At 39.9% G+C, this 22,256-nt stretch overlaps 1 long non-coding RNA gene across 1 annotated transcript; it reads right to left on the bottom strand.

The window, feature by feature from the left end:
* Positions 1-9,942: 9,942 nt before the first annotated feature.
* On the bottom strand, positions 9,943-12,111 carry LOC117628735. Its single transcript, XR_004586008.1, has 3 exons — positions 12,046-12,111; positions 11,863-11,951; positions 9,943-10,368 (listed from the first exon to the last, which is right to left on the bottom strand). It is a non-coding gene; the product is annotated as an uncharacterized LOC117628735 (long non-coding RNA).
* Positions 12,112-22,256: the final 10,145 nt, after the last annotated feature.

The raw sequence follows: 22,256 nt of genomic DNA, 5'->3' as shown, positions 1-22,256 counted from the left end.
TGCTCAACTGAGTAATATAAAAGTAAAGACATCTTACGCTACGATTCATGGTTGGAACACTTGCTATAATACTTATTCAAGATCAAATACGAGAGTATATTCAGATAACCTTATTTATAAAAACTTATTTATATAAAATCAATATAAAATCACTTTAGAATTCTTATTTATAAGAAATTTTCTATATAAATTATTTATATAAAATCATTCATGAAAGAGAGTCCACTCACAGATGGTCCGAGCAAATTTGGACCCTTTGAAGGTCTCTTTTGCAGTCCTGTCGGGCTCCTGCTGCCTGATTACCCATAAAGATTAAATTAATAAACTGCTGAATAAAAAGAATTTCAACTAAACACCCTGCCCCCGGCTCCTAGAAATACATGCACTCGTTTCAGGTTACTCCTATGCCCACCTTAGCTTTTTAGATAGTTAGACCGGCCTTAAGAGACCCGAAACCTTAATAAGCGATAAGCTGCCAGATCGGCCGATCCGGGACCCCGTGGGTCCACGGTCTTCGATGGCCAATCTGGGATCCTCTTGAAGATTCCTTACAGAAAAGGAACCATGTTCTGCGATTTTGGTCCGAAACGGACGGTCGGATTAGCCAAAATTGCGTTATCGCTTAAAATCCAAACCCTAACCCCAGGGTTCGCGATTCCGGAGTATCCGGGACTCCGATTCGCAATCCGTCGAATCCTACACGATCCTGAGATCATGTAGACTGACATATCCGAAATCCAGCGCAATCCGATTATTTGACGACCCTGCACCCACGGATCGCGCGATATGGAAAATCCGTTTGGGGCTCAAACGGACTCCGAATCGAGATCCGCGAAATCCTACGCTCTCGTGACGACACGAGGGTCATGAAACTGTACAGAATTACTTCACGACCCTCGCCCACGCGCCCCAGCACGCGCGGGCAGATTCGGGTGTCTAAAGCGGTACCGGGTGGCCGAAAAATCTCGAAACCAAGACTCCAAACTCCTACCCTAGGTAAAACACCCCATTTGGAGTCACTTTTGTTCTTGGACATACCCCAAAAAATGACCGAAAATAGTAGTTTTTGGGGGCCGAAGTTTTGGCCAAATTTCAAGTTGAAAATTGATCGCTTTAGAGCTAAAATCGATTGAAACCCATATATCCATCAGCTAGAACACGAAAAATAGCTCAAAATAGCTAAAATCGATTTGGTGGAGAAACGAAGGAGAATTTTGAGCTGGAAGTTCGGATGAACTCGGGCGAACCTCCTTCGGAAAACATGGTTTTCCGATCAACTCCGGGCGGCCCATGGGTGGATATCGGTCAGGTTGTGATGGCGAGAGGGAGGTGGACCCGATGGTACCCACGGCGGAGATCAGCTCGGCCTGTGGTGGCCGGGCCATCGCCGAGAAGGGAAAAACTGACGGGGGAGAGGAGAGAGAGTGGGGATAAAAATCTGACTTTTTGGCCAAATTACTGAGTAATATAAAAATAAGGATGTTTAACGCTACATTTCATGCTCGGAAAACATGTAATGACACTTATTCAAGATCAGATACTGAAAATTATTCAGATAACTCATTTATAAAAACTTATTTATATAAAATCAATATAAAATCACTTATGAAATCTTATTTATAGAAACCATCTATATAGCTCATTTATATAAAATTATTCATGAAAGAAAGTCCACTCACTACTGGTCCGAGCTAGCTGGACCTCTTGAAGGTCCCTCCTGTGGTCCTGTCGGGCCTCTGGTGCCTGATTACCCATAAAGATTAAATTAATAAACTGCTCAATAAAAGAATTTAAATTAAACACCCTGCCCCCGGCTCCTAGAAATGCGTATGTTCAATTTAAAGTTACTCCTATGCCCGCATTAGCCTTTCAGACATTTAGGACGGTCTTGGAAGACCCGATGCTTAATTAAGCGATAGACCACCAGAACGGCCGATCCGGGACCCCGTGGGTCCACGGTCTCCAATGGCCAATCCGGGCTTCTCTGAAGGTTCCTCATAGAGAAGGAACCATGGTCCGCGAGTTTGGTCCGAAACGGATAGTCGGCTTGGCCAAAATCGCGTTATCGCTTAAAATCCAAACTCTAGACCCAGGGTTCGCGATTTCGGAGTATCCGGGACTCCGATTCGCAATCCGTCGAATCCTACACGATCCTGGAATCATGTAGTACGACATATCCAAAATTGAATGCGATCCAACGATTTGACGATGCTGCACCCAAGGATCGCGCGATATGGAAAATCCGTTCGGGGCTCAAACGGACTCCGAATCGAGATCCGCAAAATCCTACGCGCTCGTGACGACACGAGGATCGCAAAACTACACAGAATTACTTCACCACCCTCACCCACGCGCTGCGAGACGTGCGGGCAGATTTGGGTGTCCAAAGCGATTTTGGGTTGCCGGAAAATCTCAGAACCAAGACTCCAAACTCCTATCCTAGGTAAAACAACCCATTTGGAGTCACTTTTGTTCTTGGATATACCCCAAAAAGTGACCGGAAACAGCCGATCACGGCGCCCGAAGTTTCGGCCAATTTTCAAGTCGAAAATTGAACGTTCTAGAGCCAAAATTGATCGAAACCCATATATCTATCAGCTAGAGCACGAAAAATAACTGAGAAACCATACCTTACTCGATCGATTTGGTGGAGAATTGAGGGAGAACAGGGAGCTCAAAGTTCAAACTGGAAAATCGGCAAAAATGGCGGATTCCGGCGAGCTCCGGCCACAGCAAGGGCTGCGATGGGTCAGGAAATGACGGCGGTTGAGTGGTGGTCAGTTTGGTACCAACGGCGGAGATCGGCTCCACCTGTGGCGGCCGGGGCGACGTCAAAAGCGAGCGGAGGTCGGGGCTGCGCGCGGGCTCTGGAGGAGAGAGAGAGAGAGAGGAGAGAGAAATGTGGAGAGAGAAGGGAGAAAGAGATAAAAATCTGACTTTTTGACCAAATTACCATTTTGCCCTTCCCGGTATTTTGATCGTATTTTCTTCGTTACAACTCCAATTCGGGTCTACTCCGTGTCTACGGACTCGTTTTGCCGTGCTCTACGCAACGGCGCAAGCGAAATTTCCAAATTCTTTCTCGATCAAAAAATCAATTTTTCTCTTATTAAAATATGCGAGGGCAAACTTGTCTTTTTGCTAGAAGATATTAATCCTACTTTTTAGATATTTTATTTCTTTTTAGATATTTTATTTTGGGTTATTACAATCTACCCCCTTATAAAAATTTCGTCCTCGAAATTTACATCCCTGTCTTTAAAAGAGGGGGAAAAGGACTGTTTCTGTATCTACAACTTGGGTTACCACATAGCCTTTTTCACTGAAGGCTAACATTTCCCAATTCAAAATCTGAACTAATTGTTTCCCACACCTCTATACTCTCACTGAGTCTGATATAACGGGATTTGGTTCCTTCGCTTCTTGAAATTTCACTACATCTTCCTTCGGCGAGAAATGTTGAAGAATACTCAACTGAAGATCCTTCTTCTAGTATCTACATAACTCCTTGTCAATCCTGGGTCGCTTGAGTCTCTCTCTGCTTAATTCAATAAGGTTCTTTATTTCTTTCAACACTTTCAGATTTCGATAAACCTTGCTTAACATTCCATCTTTATACTTGGGTAGTCCATACTATGTCTCGTATAAGGCATCTATTAGAAACATCTCAGTTATAGATACCTGAGACACACTCCGAGGAAGTCTGGCATCGATTACTTGAGACACACTCTCAAAATGATATCTTTTTTACCCCAAACACTCTGAAACTGCAGTATACAACATCTCATCCACTCTTTTAAAGTTTAGGTCATTCACTTACATCGATCATCTGTCATAGATGAATGGTAGTATTAGACTGCAATTGAGTTTCCAAAAGCTTCTTTGAACTGAGTTCAAACGGAACATAGCCTGGGATTCTCGATTTTCAAACAATAGAGATTGGTACTTCGTAAGGTCTGACGATCTTTTTGTGTGAAAATCTTTGCCGGTTTATCCAAACTACACTTGGCTCTCACCGGCAGAACCTATACAGACTTGCTGAATCGATTCTTAATTTCTTTCACTCCATTCTGTTTTCTCTATGTTCAAGGAGGTTGAACATAAAAGTCATCGTAAGTTACTCCCGCTTCCCTTCAGAAATTGGGAGTGGTTGCAAGAACCCTGTTGATTTCTGTCGCGGAGCTATTCCTTGCTGACAAACTCTGCTATTTCTTCCATCAAAAGAAGCCACTAGTAAAATCTTCATTTTAAAACTTTGCTCTTCATATCATATCATTCAACCTTTACTCGTAGGATTCAAATCAAGATCCTGAAATTAACCTACGAATATTCGTGTTCTTAGTACTGATCTTCCTTGAAAAGTGGTTAACCGTGCTCCTGATTATTCGTATCCAGCTCAAATTTTGTCCTACTATCACTAATAATCTATCTCCTTCGGAGATAAGCCACTTCTCCTGAGAATTTGATACTGAGTGTATCTATAACCTCTGACCGTTTTCTCCGTCTCAAGCTTTTCTTTTTCCTGTTAGGCTAAAATTACTGTGGCCTGTTCCAAATCATGAATAGAATACTTCGATTCATGCTTCTACAGTTGTTGAAACACATAAGCGCTCATTCTACCATACTGTATCAGCGCAAACCCTAGTTCTTATTGCAAACAACATTGTGGCACACCAAGTTCCTACTAACCTCCTGTAGTACTGAAATTGAAGTAGTAGTTGGCCTATTCTTAAGTTTATCATCATCCTCTTCACACTGGTCTGACCATACCAATTTAACTTCTTTCCTTGCTAAAAAGATGAGCGGTGTTGCCATGGTGGATAACCCTTCCACAGGGCGACAGTAAAAATCGACTTACCTAGAAAACTCTGTACCTCAGTAGCACTGATTGGCCGTAACTAAATTTACTACTGCTTCGATCCTTGAGGATCAACAAAATGCTTTCAACCGAAATCCTGTGTCCCAAAAGGTTTCACTCGGTCAACCCACATTTAACTACATCATATGTGCCTATTGTCTCTTAGAATACGTCCAAGATATCATCCAGGCACACAGTCACGAAGTGATCTCAATAATACCAAAATTCTCTGTTTAAGGGGGGTTCACAAATGCAACTGACACATTCTTTAATTTTTCATATCATGATCAGGAACTCAAAGTACCCATACCTTATTCAACAGGCTGTTTTTAAGTACATACTCCTTTCTAATTCATTACTGGAGCTATCCAAGCCTCAAATCACTTGTTCGAAAATCCCTTGGCATTCCTTAGCTTATTAAACAATTCCTTACTGTGAAACCATAGATGCCTATTTCCGTACTGTAATCTTATCCAGCTTCCTTAAGTCCAAGCATAACTTCATGATGACATCTCCTTCCTTAAATAACACTAGAACACTTCAATGAGGAAAACACTAGGCTGAATGACCCTCTTCGCTATTAATTCCGGCAATTTAGTCTCTAACTCATTCAACTTATTGGTGTCATTTGTACTTTACCCGAGAAATAGACTCCATTCCTGGAACGAGCTCAAGAATAAACTTGATCTCCCGATGAAAAGATAGCTTTGAGGTACAGTATCCGACAAATCAATTCAACCCTAGGATGACCTCCAGTTAACCATGCCGAAGAGGAATTCAATCTGTAACTGCAGTAAATAATGTTCATGCTTCCTACTGAGACATGTTATACTGTCTATCTGCGGGTCTAAAACTGTCACCACATCCCCTCGGCTGACTGCTTCCTCAACTAATCACACTGATCTGGGCCCACCACTAAACAGAGCCTTCATATACTGTGGTGCTTCTTGTAATTTACCTTGCATACTTGTTTCGCTACAGCAATGATTTTCCTATGCTGAAAGAACAGCAGCAACCCTAAACTGTCCATAGTAATATCCTTCAGTAGTACTCCACTAGCAGGGCCCGGAACGGTACCTGCCACACCTGGCACACTAAGGCAACTTCTCCTGTTAGAGCCTAGCAACATCTGTCTTTCAATACTTCTGGCTACATCGGCCCCAGAACGATTTCCAATACTACTATTCTAGCTAGTACCTTTACTGGAACTAAATTCAGGTCGCCAGCCTCCATACCTGCGGCCATTCGGTGATTGGAACCTGTAATCATCACTGTAGTTACCTTTCTTAAATTCTTCCTGATTAGTATTACATATATCCAGATACTGTGCACAGAGTGCACCCCATGGTCTGCCCATTATCTGGCTGGGGTAGACATCACCTCGGCACCAAAGTTAACCAACCTCTAACTGATCACAATACCTTGGATGAAGGCTTTTAACCCTTATCGCAACCAGATACTACCTCTTACTTTTCAATTTCTATTAATAGAAAACAATACGTGAAACCTTTTTCTCGTATTCGGGTCTAATCATTATCCCCTATTCAGCTGCAAAAATTCCTGCATCCACACATTCGGTAGACTTGTGGGTAGTGCTGACGATCAAATGTGGCTCTAAAATGCTTGTCCCATACGAGTCAAAGGATTCTGGTATCACTTCTTAACCAAATCCCACCAATACTCTACTCTTCTGTGAAGCAACCATGACCTCCTTGACCTGCTTTATTCCTTCAATTCAATTTTCTTTTACTACTAGGTACCACCATTATCCCAATTTATAGCTCTCAATCCTTTTTACTTGATCCACCTATCTCACGAATGGATCTCTGGCTGACTACAGCCTGAGCTAACACCTCCAAGGTCTACTAGATGTTTGGATCTCTCCGCCTACTAGGTACAATAAATACGACTCCTGACGAGCTTCTAACAAAAGATTACTCTACCAGTTCAGATACTGGTGCAGCTCCTGTCTGACTTGGGAATTTCATTCCCTTACGTCGGGATATCTGTCTAATTTTCCTACGGACACCACCACCATTTGGGCCCAACTTGAAAAGAGAACGAGGATGCACAGAGTGCAAAGTCTACAGGAAGTAAAACCTATGCTCTGATACCAAATTGACAGGACCCGATCCTAATTCCACTTTGGAATTCGAACCAAGCCCTGTCTGTGTCCGACATCTGGCAATTGTCGGGCACAAATGACCATTTTACCCCTCCTGCTACAGTTACTAGGAAAACTTTCTTTGGACTTCTGCCGAAAATTCGGCAGAGTCTCCCCTGTATTTTGACCAAACCCAAATTTTTCCACCTGTCAAACAATCAAATAAATCTACACAACTGCTAGAATAGAATAACCAAGTATTCACCAGCTCCAGTTTTCCACTAAAACTAGATATCATAGCATTTTCTAAAGTTTACAGGGTTTCAAGGATTTTTCCACAAAACACTACCTGATGTGGTGGCGCGGAAGCTAGGAATGGCCCGGTGGTGGATCCTGCGCACTTCTACGGCCTGGGGGCGAAAAACAGGTTGAAAATGTGAGTGGACAAAACTAATGTTCTTGAAAACAATTTATAACCATAATAACCCCCATTTAAAAATAAGTAGGGATATAAATCGATGATTTGTCTATATTTCAATACAAGGTATTCAAATAGGCATGTAAAAACATACTAATGAAGATACTCGTATAACTGAACAAATATATAAAGATATAAATGCGCGAATATCAAAGAAACTGGCATAAAATAATTGAAAGTCATAATTGGATAAAAGAAAGTTCAAAATCCTTTGAAATTACCACCTATTTGTACCCCTGGCATATCCGTCAATTCCCCTGGCAGGTCTCGGGCGTCACACAGTCTACCCAAGCTGCAAACTGGCGAAATCAGGGGACAATGATCAGCCTGATCCGCCGACAGGTCTCGATGACACCAAGTCGACTCGAGCCGCTCTGGTAAGATACAGGGGACCGTAGTCAACCTGATTCTCAATCCTGGCAGGTCTCGGGGACACAGAGTCAGTCGAGCCGCAAATCCTGGTAGGTCTCGGGACACCAAGTCTGCCGAGCCGCAAATCCTGGCACTCATGGTCCGAGCGTCCTCGAAACTCGTGAGGCAACTAAACTGTAAACGGACTGGATGTCCGTAGACATCGGTCCGTCTGAGGGTAATCACCAAATAAAAAGGCGGGTACGTGGTGGTTCTAAATAGCTATTTTAGAAAAACTTGATAAGTCTCTGTAATCTGATAAATCTGAGGCAAGCTGCCATTTCTGAATCATAAATCTCAAATTTACTGCTCAACTGAGTAATATAAAAATAAGGATGTTTAACGCTACATTACATGCTCGGAAATCATCTATATAACTCATTTATATAAAATTATTCATTAAAGAAAGTCCACTTACTGCTGGTCCGAGCTAGCTGGACCTCTTGAAGGTCCCTCCTGTGGTCTTGTCGAGCATCTGGTGCCTGATTACCCATAAAGATTAAATTAATAAACTGCTCAATAAAAGAATTTAAATTAAACACCCTGCCCCCGGCTCCTAGAAATGCGTATGTTCAATTTAAAGTTACTCCTATGCCCACATTAGCCTTTCAGACATTTAGGACGGTCTTGGAAGACCCGATGCTTAATTAAGCGATAGATCACCAGATCGGCCGATCCGGGACCCTGTGGGTCCACGGTCTCCGATGGCCAATCTGGTTTTCTCTGAAGGTTCCTCATAGAGAAGGAACTATGTTCCGCGAGTTTGGTCCGAAACGGATGGTCGGATTGGCCAAAATCGCGTTATCGCTTAAAATCCAAATCCTAGCCCCAGGGTTCGCTATTTCAGAGTATCCGGGACTCCGATTCGCAATCCGTCGAATCCTACATGATCCTGGAATCATGTAGTACGACATATCCAAATTGAATGCGATCCAACAATTCGACAACACTGCACCCAAGGATCGCGAGATATGGAAAATCCGTTCGGGGCTCAAACGGACTCCGAATCGAGATCCGTGAAATCCTATGCGCTCGTGACAACACGAGGATCGCAAAACTACACAGAATTACTTCACCACCCTCACCCATGCTCCGCCACACGAGCGGGCAGATTTGGGTGTCCAAAGCGATTTTGGGTTGCCGGAAAATCTCAGAACCAAGACTCCAAACTCCTATCCTAGGTAAAACACCCCATTTGGAGTCACTTTTGTTCTTCGACATACTCCAAAAAGTGACCGGAAACAGCCGATCACGGTGGCCAAAGTTTCGGCCAATTTTCAAGTCGAAAATTGAACGTTCTAGAGCCAAAATCGATCGAAACCCATATATCCATCAGCTAGAACATGAAAAATAGCTGAGAAACCATACCTTACTCGATCTATTTGGTGGAGAATTGAGGGAGAACAAGGAGCTCAAAGTTCAAACTGGAAAAGTGGCAAAAATGGAGGATTCCGGCGAGCTCCGGCCACGGCAAGGGCGGCGATGGGTCAGGAAATGACGGCGGTTGAGTGGTGGTCAGTTTGGTACTAACGGCGAAGATCGGCTCCACCTGTGGCGGCCGGGGCGACGTCGAAAGCCAGCGGAGGTCGGGCCTGCGCGCGGGATCGGGAGGAGAGAGAGAGAGAGGAGAGAGAAATGAGGGGAGAGAAGGGAGAAAGAGATAAAAATCTGACTTTTTGACCAAATTACCATTTTTCCCTTCGTGGTATTTTGATCGTATTTTCTTTGTTACAACTCCAATTCGGGTCTACTCCGTGTTTACAGACTCGTTTCGCCGTGCTCTACGTAACGGCGCAAGAGAAATTTCCAAATTCTTTCTCGATCAAAAAATCAATCTTTCCCCTATTAAAATATGCGAGGGCAAACTTGTCTTTTTGCTAGAAGATATTAATCCTACTTTTCAGATATTTTATTTCTTTTTAGATATTTTGTTTTGGGTTATTACAGATCAATCATTCAAACAAGCATATTAACTTATAAGCATAATGAAAAAGAACAAGAAACGTAATTGAAACTTGTAAACTATTCAAACTTGAAAACTTAAGAATAAGAAATTACATGACAATGAAAAATAAAATACAACTAAGAAAAAAAAATTTATAAAGGAAAATTTAGCAAAATAATTTTATTACAACAATTGAGAAATTAAAAGGAAAACTAGAATAGTAGATGCCCCTGGATCCTTGCCTCTCGGATCCCCAGGGTCTCTAACTCTAACTCTATTTGGTGCCCAAGTCTTCACCAAAATATGCACACTCGTCTTTTCCCCATCCTCTTATTGAGTTCCCTATTTATAGAGAGCGAACGGAGCCAATGCTCTTGCTTTTCTCTTTCTTCTGTACTGCTGCCAATCTTCACATGCCTACAAGCTCTTTGTTTTATTTTGTTTATTGCCAGTTGTTCTTCTTTAATAACTTTAGCTGCAGCCACATCTTCTGCTCACGTGTTGTTTGCTGTGCAATCATTCTCCGTTTGGTTGCTGCATGTAGGTTTCTTCTTTTGGCATCGTGTTGTTTGCTGTGCAATCATTTTCCCTTTAAGACTTGTAATTCATGTTTTGCTAGAAATTCAAACTTTATCTTTTCTCCCATGTACTTAGAGGTAATATCATCATATTCTACCATAAAGGGGTAGAGTAAGGTGATGAATGGTAAACCTAAAATGACTTCGTCTGTTATATCTTTTACTAGGACAAAAGATGTTTTGAAATAGACCTTATTTTAACACAGATGAGCTTTACGAATTTCATACTGTAGTTGAAGTGGTTTACTAGAAGCAGTTCCTAAGGATTCTTTTGACTTCTTATAATATTTGGTAGGAAACAAACCATTTTGTATACAATTAAGATCTGCACCCGAATCAAATAGGGCTATGGTGTTGAATTTAAAGTCGCCAATAAAAATGTTGACTTTCGAATACCATTTTTTATGTTTTAACTGTTTAATTAGGCTGATAGTTTTTTGATTACTTGACTGTTCTTCTTTGTCAGAGTGTGTTTTAGGTTGCTCTTCTTCTTCTCGTCTTAACTGATTCTTCATCAGACTGTTATGACAGTTCTTGGTTAGAGGGTTGTCCTAATCTTTCCATTAGGTTGATTAAATCTTGTTTTATTTTTTCATTTTGTAGTTCATGACTTATTTGTTTTAAAGTTATAATTTCTCTTTCGACATTTTTTACTTCAAGCTGTAGATTTTGTAAGGTGATTTCTTTCTTTCTAAGATTGAGCTTAGACTTATTTTTGGAGGAGGGGTTTTTTCATGCTTTGTTTCTCTCTCCCTTATTACCTTTTTAAGTTTCTTGAAATACTCAAACTTTAATTATGGGTTTTCAACTTTACTAATTAAGTCAATTAATATTCTTCTTGTTCTTCTTGTTTTGTAAGAACATTTATTGTCTTAGTGTTACAACAATCATCTTTACAACCAAATTGAATATTTGGGGAATTTGACTGGTAATCAAAAGAACTATAACCTTCTGAGCTTCTTAAATCAAAAGCTTTAATTAACTGAGTCTTTTCTTCCTCATATATTTTTAACTGTTTTATTGTATTTTTAACATTATATTCATGATGAGCATAATGACCAAATCTTTTACATTTCCAGCACTCAATTTTTCGTTTATCAATGTTTTTGCTGAATTTATTTTTCTTAAAAATTTTGAGTTTTTTAGACCAATTTTTCCTTTTGTTTTATTATAAAATAATATATTTTTTTTAGTGTAATGTTTTTTTCTTCTGTAATGTCTAGTTTTACTAGTTTGACCATCATAGATTTTATTTTTTTATGAACTGGGGAATCGATGTTAGACCATATTGTTCCCAAAAGTTTCCTAATTTGTACTTGGTCGTTTTTCTATCTACAAGTACTTGTTTTCTATCTAGATTTTGTAGATTGTTCTGAATACAAGTAGGTTGACTTGTTATTATCGTTTACTTGGGCTTGAATGGATAAAAACACATTCCAAAAGTGTAATATCACAAAGCAACAAACAAGAGATGTAAAAAATTTATACCACTTTTTACCGATTCCTCTCATTCCAACTTTCTGCTAACCCACGATATCATGCCTCTTCTTTTTCTTTTTCTTTTTCATGGCCTTCATCTGCAAAATACAACATCAATATTCCTTTTAGTAGCAAGAAATGTCAAAAATGAAAGAAAAAGAATTCATGTATTGAAATGTATAAATTATGTACCTCAAGATGGTTGCTTGCTGAAGAGAGAGAGAGAGAGAGAGAGAGAGAGAGAGAGTTTTGATGTGGAGGCAGTGGGGAAGTAGGGGTGAGGGGGTGGTTGAATATATAAGATTGAAGTGCCTTGCGTCTTGTTACTGTAGCATGATTGTGATTGGGTGTCACATGTGAATCATAGTACATCTCTCATTTATTTCTTTCACTTCGGCATGTGATGCCTGCTTGCTTTTGATTTAGTGAGATGGCATTGCCAGTTATGTTGGATTTTTTGGTTTTCCCAAACCATCACTCATGGCAGAACTGACCAATTCCAAACAAAAAAAATAAACAAGAAACCAAGTGCCCTTTGGTTTTGGCAAGTTTCTCTTGGTCTGTATATGTGTCTCTTGGTTTTGGCAAGTTTCTCTAGGATTCTAAGAATTACTCAAATATATGTGTCCGTTAGTGATATGATATATTCAATTTATTTATGCAATTATTTCTGTTTTCAACCATGTCCCATGGGCTCCTCCTCATTTACCACGTATGTTTGGTGGGATGATAATTATATGGTCGCAAGCAAAGCAAGGACAACATTTGTTTTTTATTTTCTAGTTTTTTTCAATTATGTTATTTGTATGTCTTCTTTTTGAGATGTCAAAAAGAAGAAGAGAAAAAAAAGAATTTATCTTTATGCAGTTTCAAAACTGCAGAAGAAACAATCCAAACCCTTTAATATTTCAGATGATTTCTAGTTAATTCCAAAGATTTTGCAATCGGTAGTCTGCAAGAATATTTGTATACTTCGGAAGCATCATGGCAATATTCTTCCGGGACTTGAGCACCAAATTCTCAAATGGTAGTGAAACACCTTTGGTCGCCAAATGTTCTATTTTGGTCGTGGGCAATGCGCGACCAAAATATTTCGTCGCCCCAGGTCGTCGGCAAAAGTGCGTGGTTGAACATGTTCACCCACGAAATTTACATTTGGTCACGCACACTGCCTTACGACCAATTCATTTCGTTGCCTATTCTGAAAATGGTTGTCGCTAATACTGACAAAAATGGTATAATATTGAAATTGATATTTATTTTTTAATTAAAAAAAGAAATTGATATTTATGTTGTTTTACAATACATTTACAATTTTTATTATAATCTTAATAGTAATACAATTTGTATTTTTGACCAATTATTGTTGTTGGAAATAATGTTATATTATTTGGGTTTTTTTTTTTTTAACTCTTTCGGTGATCTTTGCTCTGTTAATTTTGTTATCATCACCATTATTAGAAAATGTTTGGGCCAAAAGGAAATCCACACGCAAGTCCATCTTCGCAAAGAAAGGTCCACAAAACAAAAGAATAAAGGACTGGGATTTCCCATATCTTTTTCGGAAATGGCAAAATTGTAAAAACGTCAAAATTCAATGGCAATTGGCCACTGAAGCAGATCTTGAAAATGATTGAATTGGGCCCAGCTTTTGAATACTCACCATTTATCTCAAAAGCCCAGAGTAAAAGATTAGCATATTTTTTTTGGAAGGTCTATTATCAGAACCCAGGTGAATACCTGACTTTGAAAAGTCAACTATTTTAACTAAGACACAAGAGAATTTGAAAGGGAATTAAAGAAGGCAGTCTTGTAGGAGAGATTTCTCCAGTCTTTCACAGACAGAGAAGAGATCAAAATCCCTTTTATATATTCAGAGAAATTTCTGCTCCAAAGAAGACATTGCTTCGAAGAGATAAGCAGACTAAGTTGTAGAGATAAAGGGAGTTGTTCAACTGGAAAATCAAACTAACCATCACAAATTGAACTCTTATAGGGGCAGTTGGAATTAAAGAAGGGGTAGGTTTTCTTTCAAGAAAAATAGGGAAGTGATTGCCTTAGGAACTGACTATTGAGGGCTTATCTGCCAGAATTGATAGAACCCTTTTTTTCTTTGCATTTAGAAATGAGAGATCTTTTGAGAATTTTTGCCGCCCATTATTAAAAGAGTTAGAAACCCTACTCCAAAACATTTGTTATAAATATAAGAGAGGGTGAACAGAGCAAGAAGACAGACAATCAATCAAACAACCAAAAAATCAATCGAAAGACAAAAATTCAAAATGATCACTTGATCTCAAAGAACCTTCAAACAAACTGAAGCAACCAAAAGCTCATCGAGCCACAAGAAAGAAGCCAGCTACAAATCAGTTTCAGATTTAAAGAAAAGTCATTTAAAATGATATTTCTCTCGTTGCAAATTTGGTTTAGCAAAAGCCAAAACAAGCAGAAACTGGGTTTTTTCACAAATACGAAAACCCGAACAAATTTATGGAGAGCCCTGATCAAGCAAAACATGCATCACAGTGTAGTTCCAGTTCCGTAATCCTTGAATCCAGCCACTTCTGCCCCCTTTAGACTGAAAACGCCGCAATTCTGTCCGTTCTAAAAGCCTTCCAGGGCTTGAAATAAATTAAAGCTCTACCAAACTCGAATGTTGGTATCGATTTACAGCTGAAACTTGACAGTTGAAGTTGCTGACAATCCAGTCCAGCACAGGCATAGCCAGTCCACCCCGGATCAGAAGTATCTATTCAGGCAGAAATGGAAGTCCAGCCTTCTTTTTGTCTTTCTAGAGTTGGCTTTTCCCTTTTGAGTTTTGTAAAAGGCAATTCTGCCTAAAAACCATTAATTTTCTCATCATTTATTCTAGCAAGAACTACCAATATTGTACTGTGAAAAATTGTGAAGTCCTGACCAGTCTGAGGCAAGAAAAAAACTTACTTATGAGATATTCCTCACCCAAATTCACATTTGCTTTTTTAGAACTCAGTAACTTGGGGTGCAAGTTATCTATTTTCGAAGTCTGCTAGGATTTTTCATTACTAGCAGTGGCACGCTCGCACACTAAAGAAAGTTGACTTGTTGGCCAAACAATGGTTTTCAAGGCAATGATGCACTTTACCCAACCATCGCAGGAACAAACACGAAACGGGTGAACAATTTGGCATGCCCAGTGGGACTTCTCAGTATACATACTCCTAGAGAAAATTTTCTAAAGTATATGAATATTGGAAGTTCTAGCCAGAACCCACGCTGCGCCATGGAAAGAAATCAAGTAGTTCTCCGAGAAGGATTGAAGTTAGAAGAAAGTGATGCCAGCCCATGGCAGTACCGGGAGCAGACGTTCCACGTCTGACTCCAGAGGGTTGAATCAGATACAGGAAGCTATGTTCCAACAGGAGGCCACGACACAAAAAAGCCAGGATACTTTGAACAACATGACAGCCATTATGCAATGACAAGTTAATAGGCAGTTCAGGAAGGACCGAGAGGCTGCTATGGCCAGAATTCCAAATTCAGATCTTGTGGTCCAGCAGCTAGACCTCCCTTACGGCCCTCTACCAGGATTGGCATGGCCATACCAGGAGAACTCTCTCATCGCACAAATAGCTGGAATACCAGGGCATGGAGAAAGCCAAGCTGGACAAAGGGGAGGAGCCCTTCCCGTCCAAGAGCATGAGGTCCCAGTTCTGCTAGAAGGCCCTGCACCAGTTTAGGTCCAACAGAATCAGCCAGAACCTCTACCTATTCCACAACCGATGGCCCCACGTGATCAACCCTTGGCACTTTTGCCTGAGGCACCAGCTGTATTGCCTTACAGACCCAGAAAGATGGATCCCAATTCATTCCCTCCGCCAGCAAGAGGCAGAAGAGGTAGAGAAGGAATCAACCCTTTCGCCAACAATGATAGGAATAGACAGGGGGCAAACTGGAGGAATCATCCAAATTTTGAAGAAGAGGAAGAACACATGGAGGAAGTTTTACCTAGGCCATTCAGAATGAAGCACAGGATTGAGACAACCAGCCAGAACAGGGGCGAAATCTGCACCCTGTCAATGCATTGAATGACATTGGGGCACTACAGAGAATGATCAGGGAGATGATGGAGCCTGAAGCCAGAAGAGGAGAAAGGCCCACTTACAGAAAGCCATATCCGGCTTACATAGATCAAATACCTCTATCCCCATGTTTCAAGATACCAAACTTCACTTTGTTTAACGAAGAAGATCCTCATGCTTCATCCGTTGAGCATATATGCAAGTTCTTTGTCCAGTGCATAGCCATAGAAAATAACCCTCTATTAAAATTGAGGCTTTTTGGAAACTCTCTCTCTAGACAAGCCTTCACCTGGTACACCAGTCTACCAGCTAACTCTGTTCGAACCTAGGAGCAAATGGAAAATGTTTTCCATGACTACTATTTCAGGATCCAGCCAGAAGTCACCATCAGCGATCTTGCTGCCCTTAAACAGAATGAAGATGAACCTGCTCAGGACTTCATAACCAGATTCAGAAAGCTCAAAATGAAATGCCGAATTCTTATGGAAGAAAGGCACTTCATCCAAATGGCTCAAGCCGCCCTTAAAATATCTCTGAGAAAGAGATTTGATGGGATGCTGTTTGGAGATCTGGCAGAACTAGTAGATAAAGCATCTAAATATGACGAGCTGTTCAGGGAAGAACAACAGAAGAGGAACTCTTCCAAAGGCACATATTACAAAGCCCATTCTTCGTCAGTCCACCTAGTTGAAGTAGAGTCAGAAGAGGACACAAAGGGTTCGGAGGAAAGAGAAATTGCAGTGGCAAAAATGGCAAAATTAAAACATCCATCAGCTGCAAGGCTCTTACAAAGCCCCCAAAGGACCAGAAGCCACCGCCTTTCACAGGAGGGTTTGTTCCAAACAAACCAACACAGAACAAGGTCTATTCCTTTGACCTAACTAAGGTTGATGCTTTGTTTGATGAGATGCTGCTACATAAAGCAATAGAGATACCCCACAAGTTGCCCAAGCCAGAAGAACTCAAGGGCAGATAGTATTGCAGGTGGCACAACTCTTGGAACCATTCCACCAACAGTTGTGTGGTTTTCAGAGACATCGTATAGGAAGGAATAACAACAGGAAGGCTAAACTTGGCGGAGAAACCTCCCTCAATTACAACAGATCATTTTCCCCAACCTCAAGTCAACATGGTCAACTTAAATTGGCCAGAGCAGAAGAGAGGCAAAACAGCGACAGAGGCTAGCACCAGCAGAGACAGAAGAGTCACAAGGGAGACTAATCAAAGGCCAAAGGCAATCATCTCGGCTGGGGTAGCAGCCTATTCATTGCAGAAATGTGGTGTAAAAATGCAGCCACTCGCACATTTTCTTCTCAAGTATTTGCAGGCTCCACATGGGATAAGAGAACCAGCCATGATTAAAATCATGCATGGTCCTTAGTACAACCGACTGCAAGAAGAAAGAACAGAGAGATGGAGCATACGGAGAGAGAAGAAACAAAAGAAGAAGAGAGGAAAAAGGAAAAAGAATAAAGAAAGAGGGAGAGTTTAAATAAACGGAAAGAAAGAGAGAGAAGAGGAAAATGATGATAATGATGATTTTTTTTATTTGGGTTTCTTTTAATATTTCGGTGATCTCTCCTCTCTCCTCCCTCTCTTTCTTTTTTCTTTCTTTTCCTTCTCTCTTCTCTCACGTCTCTCTTTATTTTTTCTTTCTCTCCGCTAGTTTTCTTTTCTTTCTCTCTTCTCTCTCTTCTCTCACTTTCTTTTTTTTCTTTTCTTTTCCTTCTCTCTCGAAGGGGGTTGTGTTTGTAACCCTATGTCACAATGGGGTTGTGTTTGTAACCCTATGTCATTGGGCTATCTACCATAATCTCCTTATCTAATGAAATTCACATTGACCAAAAAAAAAAAAAAAAGAATCCCGGACAATGAGGGATACCTTTGTAGGTCCCACTCTGTATTGTATTTCACTAATCCAAACTATTTATTTTGTAGAACTCATTCAAAGATCATCTATACAAAAAATCACTTGAATCCAATATCATTTGAATTATTGTAATTTTAGTACTTTCTTTAAGCACCGTGTTCATTGATTTTGTATGACGCAATTGGATATCAAAATGGTTTTCGATTTGTCTAATTTTTTGTAAAGATGATCTATGAATGTAGACTTACAAAATAGATGGTTTGGATTGTTGAAAAAAATATCGTAGGGATCCCTCAATAAAATGATATATATATATATATGTATATGTATGTATACACATACCAAGAGGGTTTCTAAGGCCAGAGTGAGTTTCATCAGAGAAGTCACAGAGTATCAAATTAAAACTATTGCGGAAAATAATGCAATAAATTAATGACTGAAACTTTTATAAATCAAACATAAAACTTACAAAAAAATCTTGACTGGAAGATTTTAGTGATTGTTGGCAGTAGATAGAAAGAGATACATAGTTATACAAGTGTTTCTTTGAGCGTGAAGATGACTCAGAGAAATCTTGTTGAAAACTAAGAAAAGAAAACTTCAAAAACTAAAAACTTCTAAGATATTAGGCTCCGAGGACCTCTGAAACTACGGTCAAATCTCGCATTGCCCTCTTAAACTTAAGGTGGCCCATTACCCAGCTTAACCGTGATTTGGTGACCCACTTTGCCCCCTGCTGTCAACTCCGTCCAAAAATTTGTTAACTATGATGACACGGCAAGGGTGTTTTTATAATTTCAAGATATACTTTTGCCTTTTCTTCTCTCTCTCTCTCTCTCTCTCTCTCTCTCTCTCTCTCTCTCTCTCTCTCTCTCTTTGAACAAACAAACTTGTTATTCTCTCACTCTCCAAAGCAAGTTGGTGAATCAAAGGAATAAATGTGAAAAAAATAAAAATAATGCTAAAAAATTGTTTCTTTTTTCTTTGAAGAGTCTGATCCCTCCATCTCTTCTCCTAGCCCCCCCTTTCTCTTCGAACAGCTTCACAGCCCCATCAAGACCATTGAAGGCTTCACATCTTCGGGGAGATCCGATGGCTTAATAGGGTCGCAAGCGCTGACCCGTTTCAGAACCCGATCTTGGCATTCGTCACCAGAATCAAAATACTCATGGAACATAGTGGTTTTCCTTCGTCCTGGTCAGCTGATCTCTCTCTCTCTCTCTCTCTCTCTCTCTCTCTCTCTCTCTTTTTCTCTCTCTCTCTCTCTCCCCCCGTCTCTCTTACAATCCTTTCTACAAAGCCCAAATTGTTGACAAGAAAAACTCAAATTAAGGAGTTTTATAGGTATGAGAGTTTTGCGGGTATGAGAGTGGTGGATGTGGGCATGGTTTGAGAGAGGAATTTTGTGGTTGATTGCATAAATTTGGGACTACAGTGGATTAGGTGGGGTGCAGGTTCTGGGTAATTGATTGGGTTATTGTTTGTGTATATTAGTTTGGTTGGTTAATTTGTTGGTTTTTGGGTTTTCTTTTTCTTTTTCAACAGTGGTGGTGATACGGCAGATAGTGTAGGAGGCATGGGAGAGACAGAGGTAGAGAGAGAGGTTTGGTTTGTGGGTGAGAGATTTAGTTAACGAGAGTGATTAGAAAATTAGTCAGAAAATGGGAGCAATTTTCCCCACCATCTGGGTTGGTGGTTGTTTGGGCAAGGAGGGGGTGGTCATGAAGAGGGCGGTTATGGCTGCCAAGAGGGGTTGGGTAAACAGTAGGGGTGGGCACTCAAACCGGCAAACCGGAAATCCGAACCGAACCACACCGAACCAAACCGGAAAAAAACCGAGTTGACCAAAAAGTCAAAAACCGGTCAAAAACCGAACCGGACCGGTTTGGACCGGATTCGGATCTGGTTCCATGTCTTCAAAAACCGAACCGGGCCGAACCGAACCGGTGAAACTAAAAAAATATATAATTTCAATATATATTTATATTTAATGCTATATTTTTAATTTTACTAAAAAAAACCTAATATTTATCCAAGTTCAATGTCAAAATATCTCTCTTTTCTCACTTTAATATTTATTAATTATATGAAATTGAATAATTTGTTAATTTTCAAGTAAAAAAATAATATTTCAGTTGAGAATTGTATTACAAAATAATTTAAAAAAATAATTTTTATAATCCGGTTCAAAACCGAACCGGAACCGAACCGGACCGAAACCGGTTCAAACCGAACCGGACGGTTTTTGAATTTTTTTAATTAAAACGAACCGAACCAAACCGCATGAATAGTATCGGATCGGTTCTAATTTGAGGCAAAAACCGGTCCAAACCGAACCGTGCCCACCCCTAGTAAACAGAGAAAGAGAGAGAGGGAGGGAGAGAGATTCTTTTTAGTTTAAATTTTTTTAATGTTTTATTTTAATTATAATTAGTTTTAATCATTAGCATATTTAAGGAATAACTACATTTTAGTCCCTGAAGGTTTAGTGTCAGTATTGAAATGGGTCCCAAGGTTTCAATTTCATCAATTTCATACTCGACATTTCAAAGTATGACCAATTTACACCGACCGTTACATTGACTGTTAAAGTCAGACGTTAAATGCTAACGTGGCAGTCATGAGACCTGCCTCATAACCTAACAACAGTTTGAAAGAGACAAGACAAAGGGCAATTTATGGAAAAAAAAAAAAATAACCACTCAGCTAGACTCACGTTCCAAGGCGTCATTCCAATAAACGAAGGCTTGGACAATGAAATCTGACAAACCAGTTTCTAAGTTTTCGAGAGATTTTGATAAATAAATTTTTTTTTTTTAAAGAGAGGAAAAAAGTGGAGAGGAAAATAGCAAAGAAGATCCGATTGGATGCCTGGAATGGATGAAGAGGCACCGATGTGTTGGTGTGGCAAGGCTACTACAATTCGAAACTCTTGGACAGATTCGAATCCTAGGAGGCGATTTTCCATGTGTACAGCAAAGGTACGTGAGACTAAGAAGGATTTTAAGGGTTGCCAGTTCTACGCATGGTTTGATCCAGCCCTGTGTGAACGGTCAAATGCAGTGATTCTTGGGCTTCTAAAATTGTGGAATAAGCCGGAGAAATCAGTGGCAAACGCAAGACAAAGAGAAAAGGTCATTTTGGGTGTTGTTGGTGGTTTCGTGGGTTCTATTTACAAGCTTCATTTAGGGAGGGTTGTGTGAATCTGGAGTGAACAGAAAGAGGAGCTTCGAATTAGCTTCTACCATTGAATGAATTGTTTGTAGGTTGTTTGTGCGATTTTCTAAGTGTTGGGTTGTTAGTGGCATTTTGTAAGGGTTTAATTGTTATGTAAGGATTAAGGGTTATGGGTAAGGGTTAAGGGTTTAATTGCTGACTTTTTGTGACTCGATGAAGTGAATGGAATGGCAACATTTGCAGAGAATTACATCTAAATGAAGTGAATGACCATCATAAAGAGTATCCAAATGAAGTGAATGGCCATCTAAATCTGTGTGCTAGTGAAATTATGCAAATGAATGCCAAAAACAATGTAAAGAGAAGTTAGAAAATTAGCCCAAAACAATCAAGTGAACGGCCAATAGTGGTCTATGTGCTAGTGAAATTATGCAAATGAATGCCAAAAACAATGTAAATAGAAGTTAGAAAATTTTCCCTATACAATCAAGTGAATGCCCAAAACAATATATGTGCACAATGTAAAGGGAAGTTAGAAAATGGATGCATCTAGAATAATCAAGTGAATTGCCAAAATAATCAAGTGAAGTGCCAAAACAATCAAGTGAATTGGCAAAACAATCAATTGAAGTGCCAACCCAAAAACTTAGAAAATTCTCCATTCAAAATGGGCTCAAAATAGCAAGATAATAACATTGACAATTACATCTTTGCTGTCCTTTGCCTTTATCAGAACAACCCTCATTAGCCTTTGGTTGGCCCTTGTCAGAATTCTACTTATTATTCATAGTATCCTTTTCTTTGCCTTGTTTAGAAGCTTGATCAGTCAACCCTACGTCATTCAACCCTTCTTCATTCAACTCTCTACCTTGTCCACTTGCTTCTTGATTTAACCCTTCTTCATTCAACTCTTTGCCTTGTCTACCTGCTTCTTGATTCAACCCTTCTTCATTCAACTCTTCTATTACCACACTTGTTTTTTCACCTTTTCCACATGGGATACTCCCCCACCCATTAGAACAATGGCACTATAATTGTCATCAAGCTCTTCAATCACTACCCCAGTGTTGGTCCCAAAATCATCATCCAAATTTATAAATATGTTTGAAGCCATTTGACTATAAAACTGCTCTTGACTGCATGCCAAGACATGTTCTAGGAATATATTTATCAATCTAGTGTTTGGCACAAATACTAGCATGTCTAAGACATTTGTATCCTCATTTTGCTTAACTAGGCCACCATCAAAATGATCACTTGGAATATTGTACCAGTAGTTAATCATACCTTCATAC

Source organism: Prunus dulcis, chromosome 5, assembly GCF_902201215.1.
Source record: "Prunus dulcis chromosome 5, ALMONDv2, whole genome shotgun sequence".
In the NCBI taxonomy this organism is placed as follows: domain Eukaryota; kingdom Viridiplantae; phylum Streptophyta; class Magnoliopsida; order Rosales; family Rosaceae; genus Prunus; species Prunus dulcis.
The sequence above is the reverse complement of the archived record's forward strand: the minus strand, read 5'-3'. Positions and strand labels throughout refer to the sequence as shown.